We start from the raw sequence: 26,898 nt of genomic DNA, 5'->3' as shown, positions 1-26,898 counted from the left end.
AGAAAGGAGGACGCTCACCAAAAATTAGACTCAAATGTTCAGATAAAAAAGACCTCACACACTGAGAGTACATGAAAATGTTTACTACTCAGATAAATGAGGTTTTCCTGGGGAGAACAGGCAAGTCTCCCAAGCAGTTTAGAAAGAGCAAAGAATGGAGACTGACTTAAATTTATGGTAGTTGGAGGGTGAGGTTCTTTCACACAAGATGGCGCTTACATGATTGGAATCTCTTGCTAGCTCCAAAGAAGGAAGCATCCACACTTTTGTACCAACTTGGCTTAGATGTAGAGAGCAGATGAAGAGGGCGAAGTAAAACTTCAAAAAGTCAGCATTTTAAAAATAGTTTTAAATAATTCTTAAAATATTTTCAAAGTTAGATTCTTTATTATACACCCCCAGTAGGATGACTATAATTTTTAAAAAGGAAAAATAACAAGTATTTAGCAAGGATGTGGAGAAATTGGGATCCTCCATACATCTTTGGTCGGAATATAAAATGGTACAGCCACTTCAAAAAACAGTCTGATAGTTCTTTACAATGTTAATTATAGATCAAACTAAAAATAAACCATAATGAAGAAGGAGATGGGAGATGGGAGATGGGAGAGGGAGAGGGAGGTGGGATGGGAGTTGGAGGAGGGGTGAAGTTTTATCTATGAAAATATACATTCATTAAATAAAAAATTTAAAAAAAAACAAAGTTAATTATAGTTACCATACAACCCAGCAATTCCACTCCTAGGTATATAACCCCAGAAAAATGAGAACATTATGTCCACACAAATATGCATACCAGAAGTTCATAGCAGCATTATTCATAACAGCCAAAAATGAGAAATAACTCATTCATTCACTCACAATCTGACAGATAAATTAAAAAACGGAATATCATTCAGTCTAAAAAGAAATGAAACAGGGCTGGCACAGTGGTGCAGCAGGATAAGCTGCCACCTGCGACATATCTCATATGAGCACTGGTTTGAGTCCGGGCTGCTCCACTTCCAATCCAGCTCCCTGCTGGAAAGCAGCAGCAGATGGCCTAAGTGCTTGGGCCCTTGCCAACCACATGAGACCTGGATGGACTTCCTGGCTCCTGGCTTCAGCCTGGCCCAGCCTCAGATGCTGCAGCCATTTGGGGAGTGAACCAGTGGATAGAAGATCTCTCTCTCTCTCTCTCTTCCCCTCTTTCTCTGTAACTCTGACTTTCAGATAAACAAATAAATTTTTAAAAAATAGGGGAAAAAAGGAAATCATGACAGAATAAGACATGTTCACAGATAAACAAAAAGAGACTGGAAGAATTTGTTGCTACCAGACCTATCTTGCTAGAAATATTAAAATAAGTTCTTCAGCCTGAAAGGAGGTGGCTCCAGAGGGTAAATCAAAGAGCAATGTAACGGTAACTATGTAGATAAATGTAAAAGCAGTCTAATGATACATTTCTTCTTTTCTTTTTTTTTTTTAAAGATTTATCATTTATTTGAAAGGCAGAGTTAGAGAGAGGCAGAGGCAGAGAGAGAGAGAGAGAGAGAGTAAGGTCTTCCATCCACTGGTTCACTCCCCAGATGGCCACAATGGCTGGAGTTGCGTGGATCTGAAGCCAGGAGCATCTTCCAGGTCTTCCATGAGGGTGCAGGGGCTCAAGGAGTTGGGCCATCCTCCACTGGTTTCCCAGGCCATAGCAGAGAGCTGGATCAGAAGTGGAGCAGCTGGGACTTGAACCGGTACCCATATGGGATGTCAGCACTGCAGGCGGCAGCTTTACCCACTGTGCCACAGCGCCAGCCCCATGTATTAAAAAGTCAATAGCACAAAACCACGTAAAACTGTTGGGACTAAACATATAGAAATGTAATACAGGAGGCCCGCACTGTGGCATAGTGGCTAAAGCCACCGCCTGCAGTGCCAGCATCCCATACAGGAGCCAGTTCAAGTCCCGGCTGCTCCACTTCTAATCCAGCTCTCTGTTGTGGCCTGGGAAAGCAGTAGAAGACGCCCCAAATCCTTGGGCCCCTGCACTCACATGGCAGACCTGGAGGAAGCTCCTGGCTACTGGCTCCAGATCCGCCCAGCTCCTGCCAATGCGGCCATTTGGGGAGTGAACCAGCAGATGGAAGACCTCTCTCTCTCTCTCTCTCTCTCTCTGCCTCTTTGTAATTCTGCCTTTCAAATAAATAAATAAATCTTTTTTTAAAAAGGAATGTAATACAACAACGCAAATGAGTGATAAAAAGTAATGAACCATTAACGCACGCAGGAATATGAATGAAACTTAAATGCATATTATAAGTTAAAGAGACAGTCTGAAAAGAACACCTATTGCATGTATTAGCTCGTTTACTCTTGTTATAACAAAATACCCTAAAGTTAGTAATCTGTAAAGAAACAACATTTATTTAGCTCACAGTTTCAAAGATAGAACAATCCAGTATTGGGCAGCACTATCGATTCAGTCTCTAGTAAGGGCCTCTTGGCTAGGTCACCACATGGTGGCCAGCTTCATAGCAGGAGCATGTGCAGAGGGAAAGAGCACGTGGCAAGCCAGGAAGCCAGAGACCAGAAACCAGACACTGGGAAGGAGCCAGTCTTGCTTTTTTAGAAGAACTTGCTCATGTGAGAACTCACTCCATGAACCAGCATTAATTCCTTCGGAGGGGAGCACTCCAAGACCTAATTACCTTGCACTAATCCCTACCTCTTAAAGGTTTCCCACCTACTCCAAACATCACCACACTGGGGACCAAGCTTCCAACACATAAACTTTTGGGGGACAAACCACATCCAAAACCACAGTATTGCATGACACCATTTGTGTGACATTGTTCAAAAACAAAACTATACAGACAATAGAACAGTGAGGCCAAGGAGTTGTGAAGAGAGGAAGGTTGACAAGATGAAGTATAGCATTTTTTTTTAGGGTGGCAAAAACTATTCTGTATGACTGTAGTGGTTTGTGACACTGTCCATTTATCAGAACCTGGCAGAAGAAATAGTGAATCTTAAAACATGCAAATATGCACAAAATCAACTGAGGTGCAGGGGATATCTGAAGATGGAATGCAGACTCTGACAAAAAGGCCTAACTGTATTACAAACGTATGACAGAACCCAAGAGTGAAGGGAAAATATGCCACCCTAGGTAACTCTGGAAATGGGTAGAGACTGTAAGACTAAGTGCAAAAGGAACCGCATAGAAGCACTGTACACTGATTGGTAAATTTGTTTCTCATGGAGGTATGAGTTAATAATCCTGAAAATGCTGTGCATGCATACTGGTATTGAACAAATAAATGGGTAGGAGGTTGCAGAAGCCAGGTTTCTCACTAGAGTGGAATGATACAGATAAATAAAGGGGATAAACCATGTTTGTGGTACTGGATTAAAATCAGAGACATCAATATAAACTCATGGGGGCCAGCGCTGTGGCGCAGCTGGTTAACACCCTGGCCTGAAGTGCTGGCATCCCATATGGGCGCCGGTTCAAGACCCGGCTGCTCCACTTCCGATCCAGCTCTCTGCTATGGCCTGGGAGAGCAGTAGAAGATGGCCCAAGTCCTTGGGCCCCTGCACCCGCATGGGAGACCTGGAAGAAGCTCCTGGTTCCTGGCTTCGGGTCAGCGCAGCTCTGGCCGTTGCAGTCAACTGGGGAGTGAATCATCGGATGGAAGACCTTTCTCTCTCTCTCTCTATGTAACTCTGACTTTCAAATAAATAAATAAATCTTTAAAAAATATATGTAAAACTCATGTTTAGTGTAAACTAAATGTGTGTGAGTTAATGGTCAGTAGACATTATTTCCTAACTCAGTCTACTGAGAGGACCTAGACACACTGACACACAGATAGCAACTAGTACACACAGCATATCCAGATCTTTGTGTGTAATAGGACTCTGCAATGAAATAAATCAGGGGCCCTTAGAAAAATTGCTGAGTCTAGGATTGGGGCATGGAATATATAATATCAGCCTGGAGTACCTTGTAATTCCAGAAAGTAAGGAAGTACTCAAAAAACAACAACAACAAAATGATACAGATATGTCAAGAAACCCAGGCGTTAATTCATAACAACCTCAATGGCCAAAACTGGAATAACTGGCACCAGAAAGTAAATATACTACTCGATTATAAGCCAAAGTATAAAATAAATATCCATGAGTCAATGTTGATTTAAATTACTGAATAAATATGTAAATGGAAGTCGCATTTGCTGTACAGAATTCAAAACAGAGGTGGGCATTTGGTTTGGTAGTTAAGACATCAGTTAAGACAGCCACATCCACTTTGAAATACCTGGGTTAAATACTAGACTCTGGCTCCTGACTCCAACTTCCTGGAGGCTCTGGTAGGCAACGGTAATGGCTCAGGTAATTGCATTCCTGTCTCTCATGTGGAAGACTTGGGTTGAGTTTCCAGCCCCCAACTTTGGCCTGCTCTAGCCCTAGCCATTACAGGTATTTGGGGAGTGAACCAGTGCATGGGTGCTCTATGTGTTTCTCAAAAAACAAAACAAAACAAAAGAATCCCAAACAACTTATGTGGCTACTAATCCCCAACCCCCAATGAAACTGCATTAACATTCATCCCTTAAGTTTGAACTGCACATAGTGGCTTCCTTCCAAAGAGTAAAGAATCTAAAGGAGAAAAATCTAAAGTTACATCGGAGTAACCTGGCAAACACTACCTCAGCCTGGTAATCAACATTAACCTCATCATGCATGTCATGTTCACAGCATGTCCTCATAATATTATGTGATAAAAATGGCACTTTTCCTGTGTGCTATTCCTCTGAGATAGTTAGGTAAATCCATACCCTAGTCCAACAATGATAAAAGTATGAGACAAACTCAAATTGGGAAATATTCTACAAAACACTTGCCCAATATTGCTCAAAACTTGGTCATCAATAATAAGGAAAATCTGAGAAACTCTCATAACCAAGAGGAGCTTAAAGAGACATGATGAATAAACATAAAATTACATCCTGAATGGGATCCAGGAATAGAAAACAAAAAAGCTAAAGAAATCAGAATAAAATATGGTATTAGTATGAGTATCAGTATGAGTTCATTAGTTGTGAGGAACATACAATAATAATGTCAAATGTCAATAACACAAACTGTGTGGGGTATAAACTCTTTGTACTATCTTGGTGATTTTACTATACATCTAAAACTATATTCTAAATAAAACATTTATTTTAAAAATTACACACATAGCACACATTGTAGTATATTTCTATATAACCATACTGTTTTATGTAATTGCCTTCACTCCTGTGGTTTCAATTATCTTTTCTATGCCAATAAATCCTTAACTTTAATCTCCACTTCAGATCTCTCTCAAACCCCAAACAATATAAATGCCAAAAAGACACATGTTCCTGGTTATCCCACAAATACATGAAAATGGCCCTATCTTTTCTTCTAATGTCTCCAACTTAGTAAATGGTGCCACATATTCTGAATCACCCACGCCATAAAAAGAACATAGCATCACCCGAAATCCCACCGTCTCCTCTACATTTAGCTATCTACTATATCTTACTCATTCAATCAAATTAGTATTCTTTTTATCTGTCTCCTTTTCTTTTTCCTCAATGTGCTGATAGTTTCTTTCCATTCTAGGCTATTTTCAAAGATGCAGTGTCTCTTTTCCAAATAAAACATTATGCAAAGGACAACTAAATAAAAGATAAAATAAGGGGGCTGGCGCTGTGGCATAGCAGGTAAAGCCACCACCTGCAGTGCTGGCATCCCATATGGGCACCAGTTGAAGTCCAGCTGCTCTACTTCCTATCCAGCTCTCTGCTATGGCCTAAGAAAGCAGTGGAAGATGGCCAAGGTCCTTGGGCCCCTGCACCCCATGGGAGATCTCAAAGAAGCTGCTGGCTCCTGGCTTCGGATCAGCACAGCTCCAGCCATTGCAGCCAATTGGGGAGTGAATCAACAGATGGACGACCTCTCTCTCTGCCTTCCCTTCTCTGTGAAACTCTGACTTTCAAATAAATAAATAAATATTAAAAAAAAAAATAAAACAGAGTAATTGTTAGCGCCCCAATGAAGAATAAGTGCAAAGCACTGAACACTCTGTCTCCACTTCCCTACCTGGTTTCTCGAAAGCTGTAGTAGTGCAATTTGGAAAAAATCACAGCTCCACAGTAACTCCTTTTTTTTAAAGATTTTATTTATTTATTAGAAAGGATGAGTTACAGAGAGGCAGAGAGAGAGAGAGAGGTCTTCTATCTGATGGTTCACTTCTCAAATGGCTACAACAGCAGGAGCTGGGCCAATCCAAAGCCAGGAGCCAGGAGCTTCTTCCAGGACTTGGGCCATCCTCCACTGCTTTCCCAGGCCATAGCAGAGAGCTGGATCAGAGGAGGAGCAGCCGGGACATGAAACAGTGCCCATATGGGATGCCAGCACTGCAGGCTGCGGCTTTACCCACTACACCACAGTGCCAGCCCCATCCGAAATTATCTTCACTTTATCACCCTTAACTTCTTAGAAATTACTCATCCATGAAACAGGAGTATTACTCATTTATAGATGTGTGAAAATCAGAGACAGTATTTTCTCTATTTTAAAGACCTTATTTATTTATTTGAAAGGCAAAGATGTGGGGCGGGGGGATCTTCCTTCCCAAGGTCACTCCTCAGATGGCTGCAATTAGATGATTAACCAGCACTCACTGCAATTAGAGGCTTAACCTTTCTGTGCCACAATGCTAGCTCCACAGCCAGTAATTTTCAAAGCATATAACATGGTATTAAAAAGTTTGCAATTGGGGCCACCGCTGTGGCATAGCAGGTAAAGCTACTGCCTGCGGCGCCGGCATCCCACATGGGCGCTGGTTCTAGTCCCGGCTGCTTCACTTCCGATCCAGCTCTCTGCACCCACGTGGGAGAACCAAAGAAGCTCCTGGCTCCTGGCTCCTGGCTTTGTAATGGCCCAGCTCCAGCCATTGCAACCATTTGGGGAGAGAACAAATAGATGGAACACCTCTCTTTCTCTTTTTCTTTCTCTCTCTCTGCCTCTGCCTCTCTATAACTCTGCCTTTCAAATAAATATTTTTGTAAAAAAGTAAAGAAAAGCTGCCTTGCTCAATGGGAACTTTCAGTTCTCATTTGTAGTGATCTTTCTTTTTTTAAAGATTTATTTATTTATTTGAAAGTCAGAGTTATACAGAGAGCAAAGGAGAGGCAGAGAGAGAGAGAGAGGTCTTCCATCTGCTGGTTCACTCCCCAGTTGGCCACAAAGGCCAGAACTGTGCCAATCCAAAGCCAGGAGCTTCTTCCAGGTCTCCCACATGGGTTCAGGGGCTCAAGAACTTAGGCCATCTTCTACGGCTTTCCAGGCCATAGCAGAGATCTGGATCAGAAGTGGAGCAGCCGGGACTCAAATCAGCGCCCATATAGGATGCTGGCACTGCAGGCAGCAGCCCTATCCACTATGCTACAGCACTGGCTCCTGTAGTGATCTTTCTAAACAATCAGATTAGGGGCCAGCATTGTGACATAGTGAGTTAAGCCACCGCCTGTGATGCCAGCATCTGATCCAGCATTGGAGGATGGCCCAAGTCCTTTGGCCCCTGCACCTACATGGGAGACCCAGAAGAAGCTCCTGGCTCCTGGTTCCTGGTTCCTAGCTTCAGCCTAGCCCAGCCCTGGTCACTGCAGCCATTTGGAGAGTGAACCAGCAGATGGAAGATCTCCCTCTCTGTCTCTCTGTCTCTGTGCCTCTGTGTGTGTGTGTGTGTGTGTGTGTGTCTAACTCTGTCTTTCAAATAAATAATAAATCTTTAACAAAAATAAAAATTGAAACAACAGATTATGATATTTTTCATTCAAACCCCTCCCCATTAAGTTCCAGACTGTTAAAATTTTAAAAAAGGCTCATAACTTAGCCCCATTGTCTGTTGTATGAGTCATCTTTGCATTACTAAAACAAAATACCTGAGGCAGTTATTTTTTTTACATTTTTTAAAGATGTATTTATTTGAAAATCACAGTTGACAGGGAGGGAGAGGGAGAGGGAGAGGGAGAGGGAGAGAGAGAGAGAGAGAGAGAGAGAGAGGTCTTCTATCCACTGATATATTCTCCAAATGGCCGCCAATGGATGTAGCTAGGCAGAATCAAAACCTGGAGCCTGGAGCTTCCTCTGGGTCTCCCATGTGGGTGCAGGGGCCCAAGCACGTGGGCCACTCTATGTTGCCTTCCCAGACACATTAGCAGGGAGCTAGATCAGAAGTGGAGCAGCCAGGACTCGAACCAGTGCCCATATGGGATGCTGGCACTGCAGACAGCAGCCCAACCTACTATGCTACAGCGCTGGCCCCACCAACTGATTTTTTTTTAAGTTTTATTTAGCTCACAGTTTGGGAGATTCAAAGTCCTCCACTGGGGTTTTGCCTCTAATGAGGGTGGCAGATGGCAAGTGTGTGTGTGTGTGTTTGTGTGTGTGTCTGTGTATAAGAACCTACACCATCAAATGGAAAGTCAGAGATAGACTGTGGTCCTACAATTTTCTGCAAGATATGTCCCCAATGACCTAAGAACTTCCCTTAGGCCCCACATCTTCTGAAGGTCCATGATATCACAATAGCAACCACTCTGGTGGCCAAACATCTAATCATGAATTTTAGGGAAATGCGCAAGCCAATAGCTAAAGCATGGCACCTACTTCTCTTACCATTCTTCACCTCCTTCATCTATCAACTCATACCATCAAGGTGGGAATCATAATGCACCAGTTGCAATGCCCACATTCCACATCAGAGTGCTGGTTACGGCCCTAGCTACTCCACTTCCAATCTAGCGTTCAGCTAATGCATCCTGGGAGGCATCAGATGATAGCTCAAGTGCTTGGGCCCCTGCCACCAACCTGGGAGAGCTGGATGGAATTCTAGAATCCTGACTTTAGTCTGGCCCACCCAGCCCCAACTGCTGCAGCCACGTGGGGAGTGAACCAGAAGAGCGGAAAGCTCACTCGCTCTCTCTCTCTCTGCCTTTCAAGCAGATGAAAATAAACAAATGACCATTTTTTAAAAAGTCATACAGTCTTTTAATACCTATCTCCACCCAAGACTTCCCCACTACCTGCACACTACAGTTAGCCTGCACTCCTTTGTGTTTCCATGGTATCACATTATAATTATCTCTTGGAATCTGGGGAGGAACCCAACACAGATACCAAAATCCATGGATGGTCAAGTTCCCTGTATAAAATGGCACAGTATTTGCTTATGACCTATGCATATCTTTTTCCACACTTTTTTTAAGATGTAATGACTTTGGTTTTTTTTATTTTCCATTTTTTAAAAATATTTATTTATTTGAAAGGCAGAGTTACAGAGAGGCAGAAAGAGAGAGAGGGAGGGAGAGGGAGAGGGAGAGGGAGAGGGAGAGGGAGAGGGAGAGGGAGAGGGAGAGGGAGAGAGAGGGAGAGAGAGAGAGAGAGAGAGAGGTCCTGCATCCGCTGGTTCACTCCCCAGATGGCCACAATAGCCCAAGCTCTACCGATCGAAAGCCAGGAGCCAGGAGTTTCTTCAGGGTCTCCCACATGGGTGCAGGGGCCCAAGGACTTAAGCCATCTTTTGCTGCTTTCCCAGGCCACAGCAGAGAGCTGGATCAGAAATGGAGCAGCTGGGACTCGAACCAGCACCCACATGGGATGCTGGCACTGCAGGCAGCAGCCTCACCCACTATGCCACAGAGCCAGACCTCTCCCATATACTTTAAAACATCTCTAGATAATTTATGACACCAAATACAATCTCAATGCTATGGAAAGAGTTATACTGTATTGTTAAGGGAATGATAACAAGGAAAAAAGTCTGTATATATTAAGCACAGATGTAATTTTTTGGTCAAATTTCGTGATTTGTGATTAGTGATTTAAGGACTCAGAACCCAAGGAAGAGGCACCTACAGATATGAAAGGCCCACATGATTTTCTTTCACACCAAATTGAGAAGTATTTGAGGGCAAGACTTCAGGTACAGATGGCAAGTTAAATAGGCTGACAAAAATAGCAGTATCTTATCAATCAACATAGACATACTGAAGAGAATTAAAATCACCAGAGCAATTGCAGCCATAAATCTCCCCACTGTCATAAAAACTTCAGAGTCAGACTATATAGTCAGGACTCAACCAAAACATCACAGATACCTGAAACCTGGAAATCCTAAATGGAAAAGTGAGGACTTAACCTGGGAACAGAAAGCTCTCCAAAAGTTGCATATCTTCCTCTAGGGAGGTAAGCAAAAGAAGGAAGTGGGCATCTCCTTGAAAAGAAACTGATTTGGACAAAGAGGATTCTATTTCAGAAGAATGATGCAAAAGACTGTGACCTGGGGACCACTGTTGTGGTGCAGTGCATCCCATATGCATGGCATCCCATATGAGCACTGATTTGAGTCCTGGCTGCTGCACTTCCAATCCAGCTCCCTGCTAATGTCCTGGGAAAGCAGCAGATGATCTGAGTGCTTGGGCCCCTGACACCCATGTGGGAGAATTGGATGGAATTCCTGGCTCCTGGCTTCAGCCTGACCCAGTCCCAGCCATTGTGGCAGTTGAGGAGTGAACCAGAAAATGGAAGATACTTTCTCCTTCTCTCTCTCTCTCTCTCTCTCTCTCTCTCTCTCTCTACACACACACACACACACACACACACCTGTAACTGCTATTCAAATAAATAAATATTTTTGAAAAGATTGTGATCCGAACATACCTTCATAAGCCTCACTACTTGTTAAGAAAACAATACATATATTTGAAGGATGGGGATATGAGAAGAGACCCATGATTAAAAATCATAGGGCATTTTATATATGATGATTATGACCATTGTTGAGAAGCAACCAATGGAAAAGAACAGAAAGACTAAAGCAAACCCTGGCATCTATAGCCAATCTTTTTTTTTTTTTTTTTTTGACAGGTAAAGTTATAGACAGTGAGAGAGAGACAGAGAGAAAGGTCTTCCTTCCATTGGTTCATCCCCAGAATGACCGCCACGGCCGACGCGCTACACCAATCCGAAGCCAGGAGCCAGGTGCTTCTTCCTGGTCTCCCACGTGGATAAAGAAAACATAAATACTATCCAGCCAAAATGAAATCATGTCATTTCTAACAACACGATGGAACCGCAGGTCATTATGTACATGAAGTAAGTCAAACAGGTTTGATGCAGTGATTACATCCCATAGAGGACTACCTAGCTCCAGTCCCAGCTCCTCCATTTATGATCCAGTTTCCAGCTAATGTGCACCCTGAGAGGAAGCAGGTTATGGCTCAAGTACCTAGGTCACCACCACTCATGTGCAAGACCTGGACTCAGCTTTGGGTTTCTGGTTTTGGCCTGGCCCAGCCCTGGCTGTTGCGAGCATTAGGAAGTGAACCAGCAGATAGAAGCTCTGTCTCTTTCTCTCTCTCTCTCTCTCTCTCTCTCTCTCTCTCCCCCCTTCTCTCTCTAAGTTCTCTCCTCCATACCTGTCTCCCTTCCTCTGTCGTTCTGTCATTCAAATAAATAAATACATGAATAAAACTTAAACAAAAAAGCAATCATCTAGGGGCAGGTATTTGGTGCAGCAGCTTAAGTTGCTGATTGGGATGCCTGCATTCCATATTGGAGTGCCTGGTTCAAGTCCTGGCTACTTGGCTCCCTATTCAGTTTCCTGCAAATGAGTAATCTGGGAGGCAGCAGATGATGGCTCAAGTACTTGAATTCCTGACACCCACATGGGAGACAGGGATGGAGTTTTGGGTGCCTGTCTTTGACTATCCCAGCCCTGGATGTTGCACGCATTTTGGGGAGTGAATCAGGGAATGGAAGATCTCTCTTTTTCTCTCACTCTGTCCTCCCTTTATCCTTCCCTCCATCCCTCCATCCCTCCCTTCCTTCAAATAAAATGAAAATCAATACATTTTTAAAGGGTAAGGGCAGTTTATCTGGGCTGGCATGCTAAGGAAGTCTCCTCTGTTAGAAACAAAGAAAGCAATGTCTAAATCCAAAATATGAGACATCCTATAGAAATAATGACTTTCATGGTCTTATTTAAAAGGGAGCTACAGAAGAACTTTATAGGAAAAGAGATTTGAGAGAAAAATACCCAGTGGCAATAAATGGCCCTTGTTTGGAAACCAGCTTAGTGAAGCTACCCTTTAAAAGACCTCTTTCAATGAGAATTACAAAACATTAAAGAAAGAAATAGAGGCAGCGTGGCGGCTCAATAGGCTAATCCTCCGCCTAGCGGCGCCGGTACCCCGGGTTCTAGTCCCGGTCGGGGCGCCAGATTCTGTCCCGGTTGCTCCTCTTCCAGTCCAGCTCTCTGCTGTGGCCCAGGAGTGCAGTGGAGGATGGCCCAAGTGTGTGGGCCCTGCACCCGCATGGGAGACCAGGAGAAGCACCTGGCTCCTGGCTTTGGATCAGCGCGGTGCGCCGGTCGCAGCACGCCGGCTGCAGCGGCCATTGGGGGGTGAACCAACGGAAAAAAGGAACCAACGGAAAAAAGGAAGACCTTTCTCTCGGTCTCTCTCTTTCACTGTCCACTCTGCCTATCAAAAACAAAAACAAAAAAGAAAAAAAAAGAAAGAAACAGAAGATACAAAAAATGGAAAAATCTTCCATGTTCATGGATTGGAAAAATCAATATCATCAAAATGTCCATTCTTCTGAAAGCAATTTACAGATTCAATGTGATAATCAAAATACCAGACATTCTTCTCAGATCTAGAAGAAATGATGCTGAAATTCATATGGAAACACAAGAGACCTCGAATAGCTAAAACAATCTTACACAACACAAACAAAGCCAGAAGCATCACAATACCAGATTTCAAGACATTATTACAAGGCAGTTATAATTAAAACAGCCTGGCATCGGTACAAAAACAGATGGATAGACCAATGGAACAGAATAGAAACACGAAAAATCAATCCAAGCATCTACAAGCATCTTATATTTGACCAAGGAGCTAAAACCAATCCCTGGAGCAAGGACAGTCTCTTTAACAAATGGTGCTGGGAAAACATGCAGTAGTATAAAGCAGAACCCGTACCTTACATCTTACATGAAAATCCATTCAAAATGGACTAAAGATGTAAATCTATGACCGATACCATCAAATTACTAGAGAGCATTGGGGAAACCCTGCAAGACATTGCAGGGCATTTGCACAGGCAAAGATTCCTTGGAAAAGACCCCAGAGGCACATGCAATCAAAGCCAAAATCAACAAATGGGATTACATCAAATTGAGAAGCTTCTGTACTGCAAAAGAAAACACTCAGGAAAGTGAAGAATCAACCAACAGAATGTGAGAAATTATTTTCAAACTATGCAACTGATAAAGGATTAATAACCAGAATATATAAAGAGATCAAGAAACTCCCCAACAACTAAACAAACAACCCAGTTAAGAGATGGCCAAAGATCAAACAGACATTTTCCAAAAGAGGAAATCCAAATGGCCAACAGACACATGAAAAAATGCTAAGGATCACTAGCCATCAGGAAAATGCAAATCAATGAGAGGAGCTAACTCTGTTGCGCAGTAGACTAATCCTACACCTGCGGCGCTGGCATCCCATATGGGCGTCGGTTCTAGTCTCAGCTGCTCCTCTTCCAATCCAGCTCTCTGCTGATGGTCGGGAAAGAAGTAGAAGACGGCCCAAGTCCTTGGGCCCTTGCACCCACGTGAGAGACCTGGAGGAAGCACCTGGCTCCTGACTTTTAGATCAGCCCAGCTCCAGCTGTCACCATCATTTGGGGAGTGAACCAGTGGATGGAAGACCTTTCTCTCTGTCTCTCCCTCTCACTGTCTGTAACCCCACTTGACAAATAAATAAAATAAAATATAAAAAAAAACCACAATGAGGTTTCACCTCATGCCAGTTAGAATGGCTTTCATACGGAAGTCAACAAACAACAAATGTTGGCAAGGATGTCAGGGAAAAGGTACCCTAATCTACTGTTTGTTGGAATGTAAACTGGTAAAACCACTATGGAAGACAGTATGGAAATACCTCAGAAATCTGAATATAGACCTACCATATGACCTAGCCATTCAACTCCTGGGAATTTACCCAAAGGAAATGAAATCATCAAATAAAAGAGTTATCTGCACTCCCATGTTTATTGCAGCTCAATTCACAATAGCTAAGACATGGAATCAACCTAAAACCTATTTTTAAATCACTTTCATAATTCAGTATCCATAAAATTTTTAAAGACCCTTTGTATTTCCCACCTTGAACATATTTGAAAATTTATGTAATAAAAGAAAACACACAGAAGCTAAAGTGAAAAAGCTCCTACTACTAGACTAGACAATCTGACCTATAGAGGAAATAAACACAGTAACATATTATATAGTACTAAATATATAAATATTAACAAGTTTAACAAAATAAAAAACAATACCCATAAAATCTCAAAAAATAACATATTAATCTAGACCAGAAAATGGTTTTTTAGCAGCAGCTATAAAAGGCTTCTTAAGGATAAAAGTTTTCAAAGATTAGGCATTAGATGGTGTCAGAGAAATAGTGTTATTTTCTTTGGTGAGATGATAACTAATTATTTACAAAATGTTCCTAATGTTAGGAGATGAATGTTAAGATATTTATGCCATAATATGTACTCCCCAAATTGATTTATTAAATGACATCTCAAAGTACTATGAAGAATTTCTATGGAAATTGACAAGCTAATTATAAAATGCATATGGAAATCAAAAGACCAAGCATAATTAAGGCATTATATGAAAAAAGCAATTAAAACTGGAGGATGTGCACGATCATACATAAACTGTAAAATTACCTTAATTAACAGAGTGGTATTCATATAAGGATAGACAAACTGAACTGAGCACAATGTAGAGCCAGACTTCAATATGTAATTCAATAATTTTTTTATGAAAAAGATTATACTACAAATGGGGAAAATGACTGTTTCAATAAGTGGTTTGAGACTAACTGGATGGTTATTTCAATAACAAAAAACGGGCCATTACATATACCTATACGGACAACATATTAAAATATCAATTACAAAAAGACTGTAAATATAAATATGAGAAATTCAGCAATAACATAGGAAGGTATCTCCATGACCTTGGGAAAAACAAAGATCTATCTCAGGACAAAAGAGAAATAACCGAGGCCAGCGCTGTGGTGTAGCAGGTAAAAGCCGCCACTTGCAGTGCTGGCATCCCATGTGGGCGCCGGTTTGAGTCCCGACTGCTCCTCTTACGATCCAGCTCTCTGCTATGGCCTGGGAAAGCAGTGGAAGATGGCCCTGCACCTACGTGGGAGACCTAGAAGAAGCTCCAGGCTCCTGGCTTCAGATGGGCGCAGCTCCAGCCATTGTGGCCATTTGGGGAGTGAACCAGCGGATGGAAGACCTCCCTCTCTCTCTTTCTCTCTCTCTTTCTCTCTCTCTCTTCCTCTCCTTCTCTCTCCATATAACTCTTTAAAGTAAAATAAATCTTTACAGAAAAAGAGAAGTAGCCATAAAGGGGAAAAAAGATTAATTTAATATCAAAATTGAAATATTGTTTACCAAGGAGCCATTAAGAGACTGAAAATGCAAGCCACTGAGATTTTCAATACAAATATCCAACTCTGCATTCACATTCTTTATACAGAAAAAGCTACAAATCAGTAAGCCAAAGGACTTGAGCAGGCACCTCATAAATGATATCCAAACGACTAACAAACATATGGATTGGTTCGTTTATGTCATCAGAAACACAAAGTAAAATCACAATGAGACACCATTCACAACCACTAGAATGGCTACTTTTTTCTTTAAAAAGGAAAGACAATGACGTGAACTCCTAAACATTTGTTAGGAGTGTTTCAATACAATCACTTTGGAAAACTGGCAGTGTCTACTAAAACTAATCGTATGCATAACTAATTAGGCAATTCTACTCAAATATATTCTCAACAGAAATGTTTACACATATAACGAAAAGACACAAACTAGAATCTTCACAGTATTATTTCCAAGCCAAAAAAGGGAAACAACCATAATGCTTATCTATAATAACAGTGCTACCTCTACAGTGATACATTCAAATCATGGAATACTGTATAACAATTAAAATGAAGGAATTAGTTCTATAGTCAATAACACAGATGAATCTCAAAAGCAAAATGTTAAACCAAACTAGTCAGACAGAAAAAATTTATACAAAACATATTATTACATTTTTATATACTTCAAAAACAGGCAAAATTATTATTTGGTGACAAAAGCCATGATTGTAATTGATTTGGAGTTGTGACAGGTAGGGGACACAGTCAAGTTCTTTTAAATACTGATGATATTCATTTCTCAATCATGATGCTGATTACACATACACGCATATGTTTACTTTCTGGAAAATGCTCTGAGTTGTATAATTAGGTTATGTGCACTTTTTTGCATGGATTAAGTTTACTAAAAAATAATGCCTGCAAGTCTCAAATGGTTTCGTCAAAATAGAAAGATCAAAAAACATATGAGTCGGGGCCAGCGCTGTGACACAGCGGGTTAATGCCCAGCCCTGAAGCACTGGCATCCCATATGGGTGCCGGTTTGAGACCTGGCTGCTCCACTTCCAATCCAGCTCTCTGCTAGGGCCTGGGAAAGCAGTAGAAGATGGCACAAGTCATTGGGCTCCTGCACCCTCATGGGAGACCCAGAGGAAGCTCCTGGCTCCTGGCTTCGGATTGGCGCAGCTCTGGCCGTTTCAGCCATCTAGGGAGTGAACCAGTGGATGGAAGACCTCTCTCTCTCTCTGTCTTTCCTCTCTCTTTGTAACTCTGACTTTCAAGTAAATAAATAAATCTTTGAAAAAATGAGTCGATGTACAGATGGATAAATGGTTGAATAGACAGAGCAAGTGAGCAAATGAGCTAATATGGCAAATGTTAACAATTGCTGAGGGGCTGGTGTAAAAGTAAAGTAGGCACAGTAAAGTAGGTTAGGCCGAGACTTCAACCGGTGACCATATGAGATGCCGGGGCTTCAGGCCAGGGCGTTAACTCGCTGCGCCACAGCGCTGGCACCTCAAATACATTTTTAAAAGAATAATTGCTGGGGGCCAGTGCTGTGGTATAGCAGGTAACGCCACCACCTACTGTGCCAGCGTCCCATAAGGGCACTGGTTTAGGTACTGGCTGCTCCACTTCCAATCCAGCTCTCAGCTACGGCCTGAGAAAGCAGTGGAAGATGGCCCAAGTCCTTGGGCCCCTGCACAGGTGTGGGAGACCCGGAGAAGGCTTTGGATCAGTGCAGCTCCAGCTGTTGCAGCCAATTGGGGAGTGAACCAAAGGATAGAAGATCTCTCTCCCTCTCTCTCCCTCTCTCTCTCTGCCTCTCCTTCTCTCTCCATGTAACTCTAACCTTCAAATAAATAAATAAATCTTTAAAAAGAATAATTGCTGACTCTAGGTTCAGAGTATGAGTGCTCATTGTACTCTTCTTTCGATTTCTGCTTGTTTAAATCTTTATTAAAAATGGGTAGAGTCATATTTCATGGCTCCTAATATTTATCAATTAGCATGTAATTCAAGTACATGATACTCCTATCTATGACAGGAAGTTTCCAAAAACTGGAGTTTCTGCACACAGATTATGTCTTATAAAACAATAAAATAGTCTGTATATTTTTCTATTTCTCATTAACAGAGAGATAGAGAGAACCTGACCAGGACTAAGTGTTTGATGGACTTTAAATGCATGAAATATAGCAGTTTAGCAAGTTATTCCAGACCTCTGGGTCTTGGTTTTATCATCAGCAAAATGACAACAATGACTAATGACCTTAGAGAGTAATTGTGAACATTAGTGGAGAAACTATATTTAAAAGTTTGTCTCTTACTGACAAGCACTGGATTAATTTCAAATTACCACACCAAACATTTATGGGCAAAATATTATGAACACACAGTGGTAATAGCAGTCAAAAAGATAGGTAAATATTACTATAGAATAGCACACAATGCACCAGGAATAAACAAACTGGGGGTGAGGTGGGGCTAGAGATATAGATACAGCCTCCTTCCTAAAGGGACTGTTAAGTGGCAATTCATCTCAATGGTAGCAAGAAGCTAGCCAGGTGGCAGAGAATACAGGGAATTGCGATGGATTGAGTTATCTGAGTTGGTAGTGTTGAATTAAAGTTATGCAGCAAAGTGGCCACTAGAGGACCACAGGGATGGCAAAAGAGATGTAGGAAGCAGAGTGAATGACAAATGAGAGATCATAGCATGAAAGTATTTTTTTCCAATAATAATCTGCATAATTTGCATCCTCATTTCCTTCAGGTCTGTACTGAACTGCCACTCTACCAGAGAGAGCTCCCTGACCATCTTATCTAAAACAGTACAGCTCGCCCCCATCACAATTTATTTTATAGAAGTGGTGCCTTGAAAAAGTTCCTGGAAAAGGAAATTAAAAGATAATGCCTATTTCTGTGAACTTTTTGAAGATCTCTGCATTCATTTATTGCCTCTCAGCTATAACATCTACTTTTGTTTTGTACTGTTGTATTCCCAGTTCTGAGAACACTGTCTGACATATAAGCTATTCAGCACACACACACACACACAAAATCAAATGGGTGGGTGCACAGTGGGTTGAAAACAGTGTGAAAGACATATAAATGTTGCATAATAATATGAGTAAAGAGACATTTGCTAATACCGTTTTAAAAAGTTCCTGAGTGTTCTGCTGTCATGAAATCCACCTCATTTGTTTATTCTATCTAAATGAACTGAAATTCTGCCCTAGAAAAGGGAGTCATCGCTCATTCTGTCAAACACAACACATGAGTTACAGGAGGAGGAAGAAGTTAACTGCTTATTCAAGGGGAACTGTGGTTAAATTCTTCATAAAGCCTGACAAAAACCTTGTCCTTACCACAAATTTAATGATCATATGGGTAAAGAAAAGCGAATAAATTCAGTTGATATTCTTCCAAGATAAATTTTGCATAACACATGGAACAGAAAAATACACCTCACATTTCAAGACACGAAAAGACAAAGTTCCCATTGCAACAGGCAGACTATATAAAAATCGTAAAGTGAGCCTAGGAAACCATCTTTAAAAAAAATCTGCCAGCTTTACTGTTCAATGTTGCCCCTAGAGACCAGAAAAGGATTTGTATAATAAAGTTAACTCCTGAAGTAATAAATTGAGGATTGGACCTCAAGCCTGTCAATCACTTCTCCTCTAAGAATGGTTTTACAGGAGATGGGAAAGCTTCCATCTCTAAAGCTGACACCAACGTATACGCAAAACCCATTATGTTTGCTCCTCCAAAACTCTGGGAGTTCTGTCTGCCAACATTTAAAAAAAAACTACAATCAATCAGTCAATCAATACAAACACTTAGAGGGTTGAAACCAGTGCAATAATAACTAAATGGCGCATAATTTTGTTGAGAGAAATAAATAAATAGACAGACATAATTTGAACAAGTCCCGATGCCTTCTTCAGGCTCTACAATTTCTGCTTCTTTGCTTTTCTTTTTTTTTTTTTTTTAAGAACAAGAAAAGCAAACTCAACGTTTAAGACATACTTGCTTTTGGAAAATGTATAACGCAATGGCCTCTGCAGGGGAGAGACAGTAAAAGACCGAAAGCCAGCAAAGGGAGTAAAATACGAGTCTTCAAAAAGTTCGTGGAAAATGCGTATTATGGGGGGAAAGAAACCTACGAATCAAATTTGTGTACCAAAATAACTGCATCTTTTAATTTCATATTCCTGGAACTTTCTTAAGTTCCCTTCATTCTGGGATGGAAAGAGAAGGAAGGAAGAATGTCCGCTGAGAGAATAGGAAGGGGCTCGCCAAGGGTCTGGGGCTAAAAGGGCGCGGGGCGGAAGTTGCGGATTAGTGGAAGAGAGAGATTTGTGGGACAGGGAACAACCAGAAATACCGGAGAAAAGGATCCGGGATAAAGAGGGGATGTGAAGCATGACCAGAAGTCGGGAGGATAAAAGAACCACGAATGTCAGAAGCAAGGGTGGGGGCAGGGGGCGGGTGCCGGCCTCCCTTCCCCTGAGGAGGAGGAGAGGAGATGGTGAAGCGATCAGAACCACAGGCGTCAGAAGCATCCTTCACACGCTGTACTCTGAGAATGAATACACCTTGTTTCCACCTCATGCTGAGGCCAGAAGCAACGTTTCCCCGAAGGGAGCAGGATTTATTTGTGAGAATTATCAGTCCCCTTCTTTACACTCACCTTGACGAAGAAGGCAGCGACGATGGCGTGACCGGAAGTGCTTTCCTCTTTTGTTTGGCGGAAGCTTTGGCTTCTGCCGCTGCCACCCCCATTCCCTTCCCTCCAGGCAACTTCCTGTGCCTCTCTAGCAAGCGCTGGGATGCTTTATCTCATTAGCTCCCAGATGAGAAGTTGGATAATGATATAAAGGGCCCAGGACAGGGAATCAGTAAATTTCTGCAAATTCTGACTCTAATCATTTCAGAAACTACAGTATCTCTACCAAATCCCACTTGTTCAGTTCGTCGTGTTGTCTTAGAAATAGACTCCTTTACCTTACTCCTTTAATTCAGACTTCATTATCAATGTCTTGGATGTATACAGTTACATATTTAACCATACTGATTTACTATTTTCTGGGGCAGCAATTTGGAAAATTGGAAAATTTAGAAAATTTATTTTTATCAGCTTTTTAAAAAATAATAAGTATTTGGGGCCGGTACTGTGGCATAGCAGGTTAAAAACCCTGGCCGAAAGCACCGGCATCCCATATGGGCACCAGTTCGAGTCCCGGTTGCTCCACTTCTGATACAACTCTCTGCTGTGGCCTGGGAAAGCAGTAGAAGATGGCCCAAGTCCTTGGGCTCCTGCACCCGCATGGGAGACCCGGAGGAAACTCCTGGCTTCTGGCTTCAGATGGGCTCAGCTCTGACCGTTGCGGCCATTTGGGGAGTGAACCAGCGGAGGGAAGACCTCTTTCTCTCTCTCTGCCTCTGCCTCTGCCTCTCTCTGTAACTCTCTTTCAAATAAATAAAATAAAAATTTTTTTGAATAATATGTATTTGTTTTCATCTGAAAGGGAGTGAAAGTTCTTTCATTCTTAGATGCCCACAGCAATCCATCCCAGCTATACTAGGTGAAAGTCAGGATCCAAAGGAATTCCATCCAAATCTCAGGGATCCAAGTACTTGAGCCATCACATGCTGCCTCACAAGCTGTGTACCAATAGAAAATTGGATCAGAAGCAGAGGTGCGACTTGAACCCAGACCTTCCATTCAGGATGCCAGTGTCCCAAGGAGTGTCCACACCTCCCAGCCACAACTTCTGCCCCTTATTAGCTTTTGTAAAAAATATGATTACTGAATTTTGTCACAGAGTGGTATCCAGAGAATTAGCATATTCAAATTTCTAAATAAAAGTGGACTCATTCAGAAAGCACTCTATTATGTCTATCCTCGTAGGAATTATATTCTTGTGTCCTATGATAAACTATTTAAAGCAATACATGCTGAAATCTGACAAAAACTGTGAAGAAGCAAAACAGGTAAGATAGCAATGTAATTGAGTGGGTGAGTGGGCAATTCCACTTTAGAAGGACTCTGAGAAAGAGAGATGTATGAGCAACATTCGTAGACTTTGTCCACTACCCTCAGTCATCAACATCACTATCTAAGTTCTGACCCTCCACATTTGTCTCCAAATCCCAATTCCTTAGTATTGTGTACAAAAGCTTTGTTAGCCTCTCCCCCTCCCCACATCTCTCTCTCTCTCTTTTTCTCTTTCTCCTTACTTTTTATAGCTCCTAATTCTAAGTCTAAGTGCTTATAAGTAGAAAAATACATCAGGATTTTTGTTCTTTCACAATATCGTAACATTTCATTTCTTTCACAAAAGCTTGTTTAACTATCCCTTCCATTGCTTAACCAAAACCAGACAACTACTCTTCTGCGTCTGTCGTCTTATTCTTAACATATTCTTTCATTTATTCAACATTTTTTGGTAAACTGCAGTGCGGCTGTCACTGTTCAAAGCAATAAAGATACAATCATAAACAATGGAGTGACAAAAATTTTTCTGCTTTTAGAATTTACATTTTAGTGAATACCAGCAATAAACAAATTAACCAACGAATATGTAACTTACAGAACATCAGTGTTTAACTGGGTTCTCATTAGAATAACTAGAAAAGCTTCTGTCTTTATTTTGCTTTCAGTACCAATGTCTGGTCTCCCTTGGCTCCTTAGGGATGAAGTCAAGTGGGCACGTGTGCACACACACACACACATACATATGCACACACACTTTTATAAACTGCTTAAGGTGTCTCCAATGCACAAAAGAGATTGAAAACTAATGTGCTTTAGGCTGATCTTGGGGAAAAGGAAATGATCCTAAAAGGACAGTCTGAAAAGCTAGAAAGAATTGAGAGCAAATAAAATAATAAACATGCAATCTGAAAAAGTGTGGTAGGTATAAAATAAATAATGAGGCTTGAGTTGTGAGGTTAAAGAAAAAGATAATTAAAAGCTTATGAATGAAATTACTACATAACTCAGGAGGAGATGGAGATCAGAATTAACTTGGGAGAGGGGTTAATATATTTTTCAAGTTCAGACATTGTTAAATTAAATAATCACAATAAATTTCCAAAAATAACCACTAAATTATCAGAAGGATGAGAAGAATATAGAAAAAGGAAAAAATGCATAAATTCAAACCAGCAGAAAGATAAAATTGAATAAGAAAAATGTCTATCAATGCTAACTGAGACATATCCCATAGGAAAGAAAAACATATGGAGTGATGAGTAGTATTAACCTCTGCCACAGAGATGAAAGACAGAGGAGTGTCTCATAGTCAAAAGGAATTTTTTTACACAGCTTTTTTTTTATTTAGTAAATATAGATTTCCAAAGTACAATTTATGGATTACAATGGCTCCCCCCCCCCGTAATTTCTTCCCACTCGCACCCCTCCCATCTCCCGTTCCCTCTCCCATTCCATTCACATCAAGATTCATTTTCAATTATCTTTATATACAGAAGATCGATTTAGTATATATTAAGTAAAGATTTCATCAGTTTGCACCCACACAGAAACACAAAGTGTAAAATACTGTTTCAGTACTAGTTATAGCATTACTTCACATTGGACATCACATTAAGTACAGATCCCACATGAGAAGTAAATACACAGTGACTCCTGTTGTCGACCTAACAATTTGACACTCTCGTTTATGGCGTCAGTAATCTCCCTAGGCTCTAGTCATGAGTTGTCAAGGCTATGGAAGCCTTTTGAGTTCACTGACTTCAATCTTATTCTGACAGGGTCATAGTCAAAGTGGAAGTTCTCTCCTCCCTTCAGAGAAAGGTACCTCCTTCTTTGATGGCCCCGTTCTTTCCACTGGGATCTCACTCACAGAGATCTTTCATTTAGGTCTTCTTCTTCCTTTTTTTTTTCCAGAGTGTCTTGGCTTTCCATGCCTGAAATACTCTCATGGGCTCTTCAGCCAGATCTGAATGCCTTAAGGGCTGATTCTGAGGCCAGAGTGCTATTTAGGACATCTGCCATTCTATGAGTCTGCTGTATCCCGCTTCCCATGATGGATCATTCTCTCCCTTTTTTATTCTATCAGTTAGTTTTAGCAGACACTAGTCTTGTTTGTGTGATCCCTTTGACTCTTAGACCTATCAGTTGATCAATTGTGAACTGAAATTGATCACTTGGACTAGGGAGATGGCATTGGTACATGCCACCTTGATGGGATTGTATTGGAATCCCCTGGTATGTTTCTAACTCTACCGTTTGGGGCAAGTCCGATTGAGCGTGTCCCAAATTGTACATCTCCTCCCTCTGTTATTCCCACTCTTATATTTAACAGGGATCACTTTTCAGTTAAAATTTAAACACCTAAGAATAATTGTGTGTTAGTTACAGAGTTCAACCAATAGTACTAGAACAAAAAAAAAATACTAAAAGGGATAAAGTATTACACTGTAAATCAACAGTCAGGACAAGGGCTGATCAAGTCACTGTTTCTCATAGTGTCCATTTCACGTCAACAGGTTTCCCCTTTGGTGCTCAGTTAGTTGTCGCCGATCAGGGAGAACATATATTTGTCCCTTTGGGACTAAAAGGAATTTAATGGTAATTATCTTGATCAGAAGTTCAGAGATGACTCAAGAGTATTCATGATAGTACTGTTTCAATAATTTACAAATAAAGTACATGTATTGTTTTGTATGTATCATATACTACAATGAAAAGATAAATAATAATTTTAAAAATAAAAATTTACCCAAAAGGGAGACAAAATTTAAGTACAATGAAAACTTTCCACCTTATACCTGGTTTCCCACCACTCAACTGCCTCTCCTTAGGCAACATATTATTTATTTTATTTATTATTTTGAAGATACTTGTATACATAAAATTAATACATATATGTATATTTCATATTTTTACCAAATGGAAGCATATAACACAAACTATTGTGCATCATGACTTTTTTACTTAGATATATATGTAAGCATGCTTTTCACATTGATACATAAAAGTGCTCCTCATTTTGTTAAACTAACATAAGGTAAGTGACATCTTTTGATGCATACAGTTCTATCAGTGTAACATGTGTATAGATGCATGCAACCACACCACCATCAAGATATGTTTTATTATTTTAGAATTTATTTATTTATTTATTTGAAAGTCAGAATTACAGAGAAGCAGAGGCACAGAGAAAGAGAGAGAGAGAGACAGAGAGAGGTCTTCCATCCACTGTTTCACTCCCCAAATGGCTGCAGCAGCTGGAGCTGGGCCGATCCCAAGCCAGAAGCCAGGAGCTTCTTCCAGGTCTCCCATTCTGCTGCAGGGGCCCAAGGATTTGGGCCACCTTCTACTGTTTTCCCAGGCCATAGCAGAGAGCTGGATCAGAAGTGGAGTGGCCAGGTCTCAAACCAGTGCCCATGTGGGATGTCAGCACTGCAGGAGGCAACTTTAACTGCTACACTGCAGTGCTGGTCCCAGTGCTCATCCATTTTAGTCGCACAGTCCTTCCCACCTCTAAAATATGAGCAAAGACTGCTCTGTTCCCTGTCAGCCTAGTTTTGTCTTTTCTAAAATGTCATATGAATGGAAGCATACAGTAAGTAACCTTTTCAAATAGGTTTCTTTTACTTAGGATAATGTTTTTGAGGCTGATTGAATTTGTTACATGCATTAACCATTCCATTAGTTTTTACTTCTGAATAATATTTCATCATATGTATGTACCACAGATCGTTTATCCATTCACCCACTGAAAAACACTCATGTAGTTTCCAGCTTTTAGATATGATGAAAAAGCAGCTACAGCATTCATATACAGGTTTTCACATGAATATAAGTTTTAATTTTTTGCAAGTAAGATTGCTGGTAAATAATATGGCATATGGATTTTTAATTTTATAAGAAATTGCCAAATTATTTTCTAAAGTGTGTATCATTTTGCATTCCCAGTAGTTCTTACTGCTCTATATTTTTGCCAAAACTTGATAATCTTTATACTTTTTTTTTTGACAGGCAGAGTGGACAGTGAGAGAGAGAGACAGAGAGAAAGGTCTTCCTTTGCCGTTGGTTCACCCTCCAATGGCCGCCGTGGACAGAGTGCCGCTCCTATCCAAAGGCAGGAGCCAGGTGCTTCTCCTGGTCTCCCATGGGGTGCAGGGCCCAAGCACTTGGGCCATCCTCCACTGCACTCTCTGGCCACAGCAGAGCTGGCCTGGAAGAGGGGCAACCGGGACAGGATCCGGAGCCCCGACCAGGACTAGAACCCAGTGTGCCGGCGCCGCTAGGTGGAAGATTAGCCTAGTGAGCCACGGCGCCGGCATACTTCTTTTTTTTTAAGGCAGAATTAGACAGTAAGGGAGAGAGACAGAGAGAAAGGTCTTCCTTCCATTGGTTCACCCCCCAAATGGCCGCTACAGCCGGTGTGCTGCGCTGATCCGAAACCAGGAGCCAGGTGCTTCTTCCTGGTCTCCCATGCAGGTGCAGGGCCCAAGCACTTGGGCCATCCTCCACTGCACTCCCGGGCCACAGCAGAGAGCTGAACTGGAAGAGGAGCAACCGGGACAGAATCTGGTGCCCCAACCGGGACTGGAACCCAGGGTACCGGCGCCGCAGGCGGAGGATTAGCCTACTGAGCCATGGCGCCAGCCAATCTTTATACTTCTTAACAAAGTTATTTATTTATTGGGAGGACAGAGTTACACAGAGAGAAAGGGAGATACACATAGAGACAAAAAGAGAACGATCTTCCATCCACTGGTTCACTCTCCAAAAGGCCACAACAGCCCTGGCTGGCCCAGGTGAAGCCAGGAGCCAGGAACTGCATCCAGGTCTCCTACATGGGTGGCAGAGGCCCAATCACTTGTGTCATCCTCTGCTGCCTTCCCAAGTACATTAACAGGAGCTGGATTGGAAGTGGAACAGCTAGGATTTGAACTGGCATTCATATTAGATGCTAGCATCACTGGTAGTGGCTTAACCCACTACACCACAATGCCAACTCCAATACTTCTTGTTAAGATTTTATTTATTAATTTGAGAGATAGATTTACAGACAGTGAGAGGGAGAGACAGAGAGAAAGGTCTTCCATCTGCTGGTTCATTCCCCAAATGGCCACAATGGCAGGAGCTGCACCAATCTGAAACCAGGATCCAGGAGCTTCTTCTGGGTCTCCCACGTGGGTGCAGGGGCCCAGGCACTTGGGCCATCTTCCATTGCTTTTCCAGGCCATAGCAGAGAGTTGGATCAGATGAGGAGCAGCTGGCACTAGAACCAGTGCCCATATGGGATGCCGGCACTGCAGGTGGAGGATTAACCTACTGTACCACAGAGCTGGCATCCCCCCCCCAG

General features: G+C 41.7%; 1 protein-coding gene across 2 annotated transcripts in view; it reads right to left on the bottom strand.

The window, feature by feature from the left end:
- MAGED1 (MAGE family member D1) overlaps positions 1–20,335 on the bottom strand; it is an 86,546-nt gene extending 66,211 nt beyond the window's left edge. The window contains exon 1 of one of the 2 annotated variants that reach the window (XM_008248505.4): positions 20,244–20,335. The gene's annotated coding sequence lies outside the window, so the exon portion shown is untranslated. The remainder of the gene's footprint in view (positions 1–20,243) is intronic. The other variant, XM_008248504.4, reaches the window with a different exon arrangement.
- Positions 20,336–26,898: the final 6,563 nt, after the last annotated feature.

The sequence above is a fragment of the Oryctolagus cuniculus genome, chromosome X, assembly GCF_964237555.1.
Source record: "Oryctolagus cuniculus chromosome X, mOryCun1.1, whole genome shotgun sequence".
Taxonomy (NCBI): domain Eukaryota; kingdom Metazoa; phylum Chordata; class Mammalia; order Lagomorpha; family Leporidae; genus Oryctolagus; species Oryctolagus cuniculus.
The sequence above is the reverse complement of the archived record's forward strand: the minus strand, read 5'-3'. Positions and strand labels throughout refer to the sequence as shown.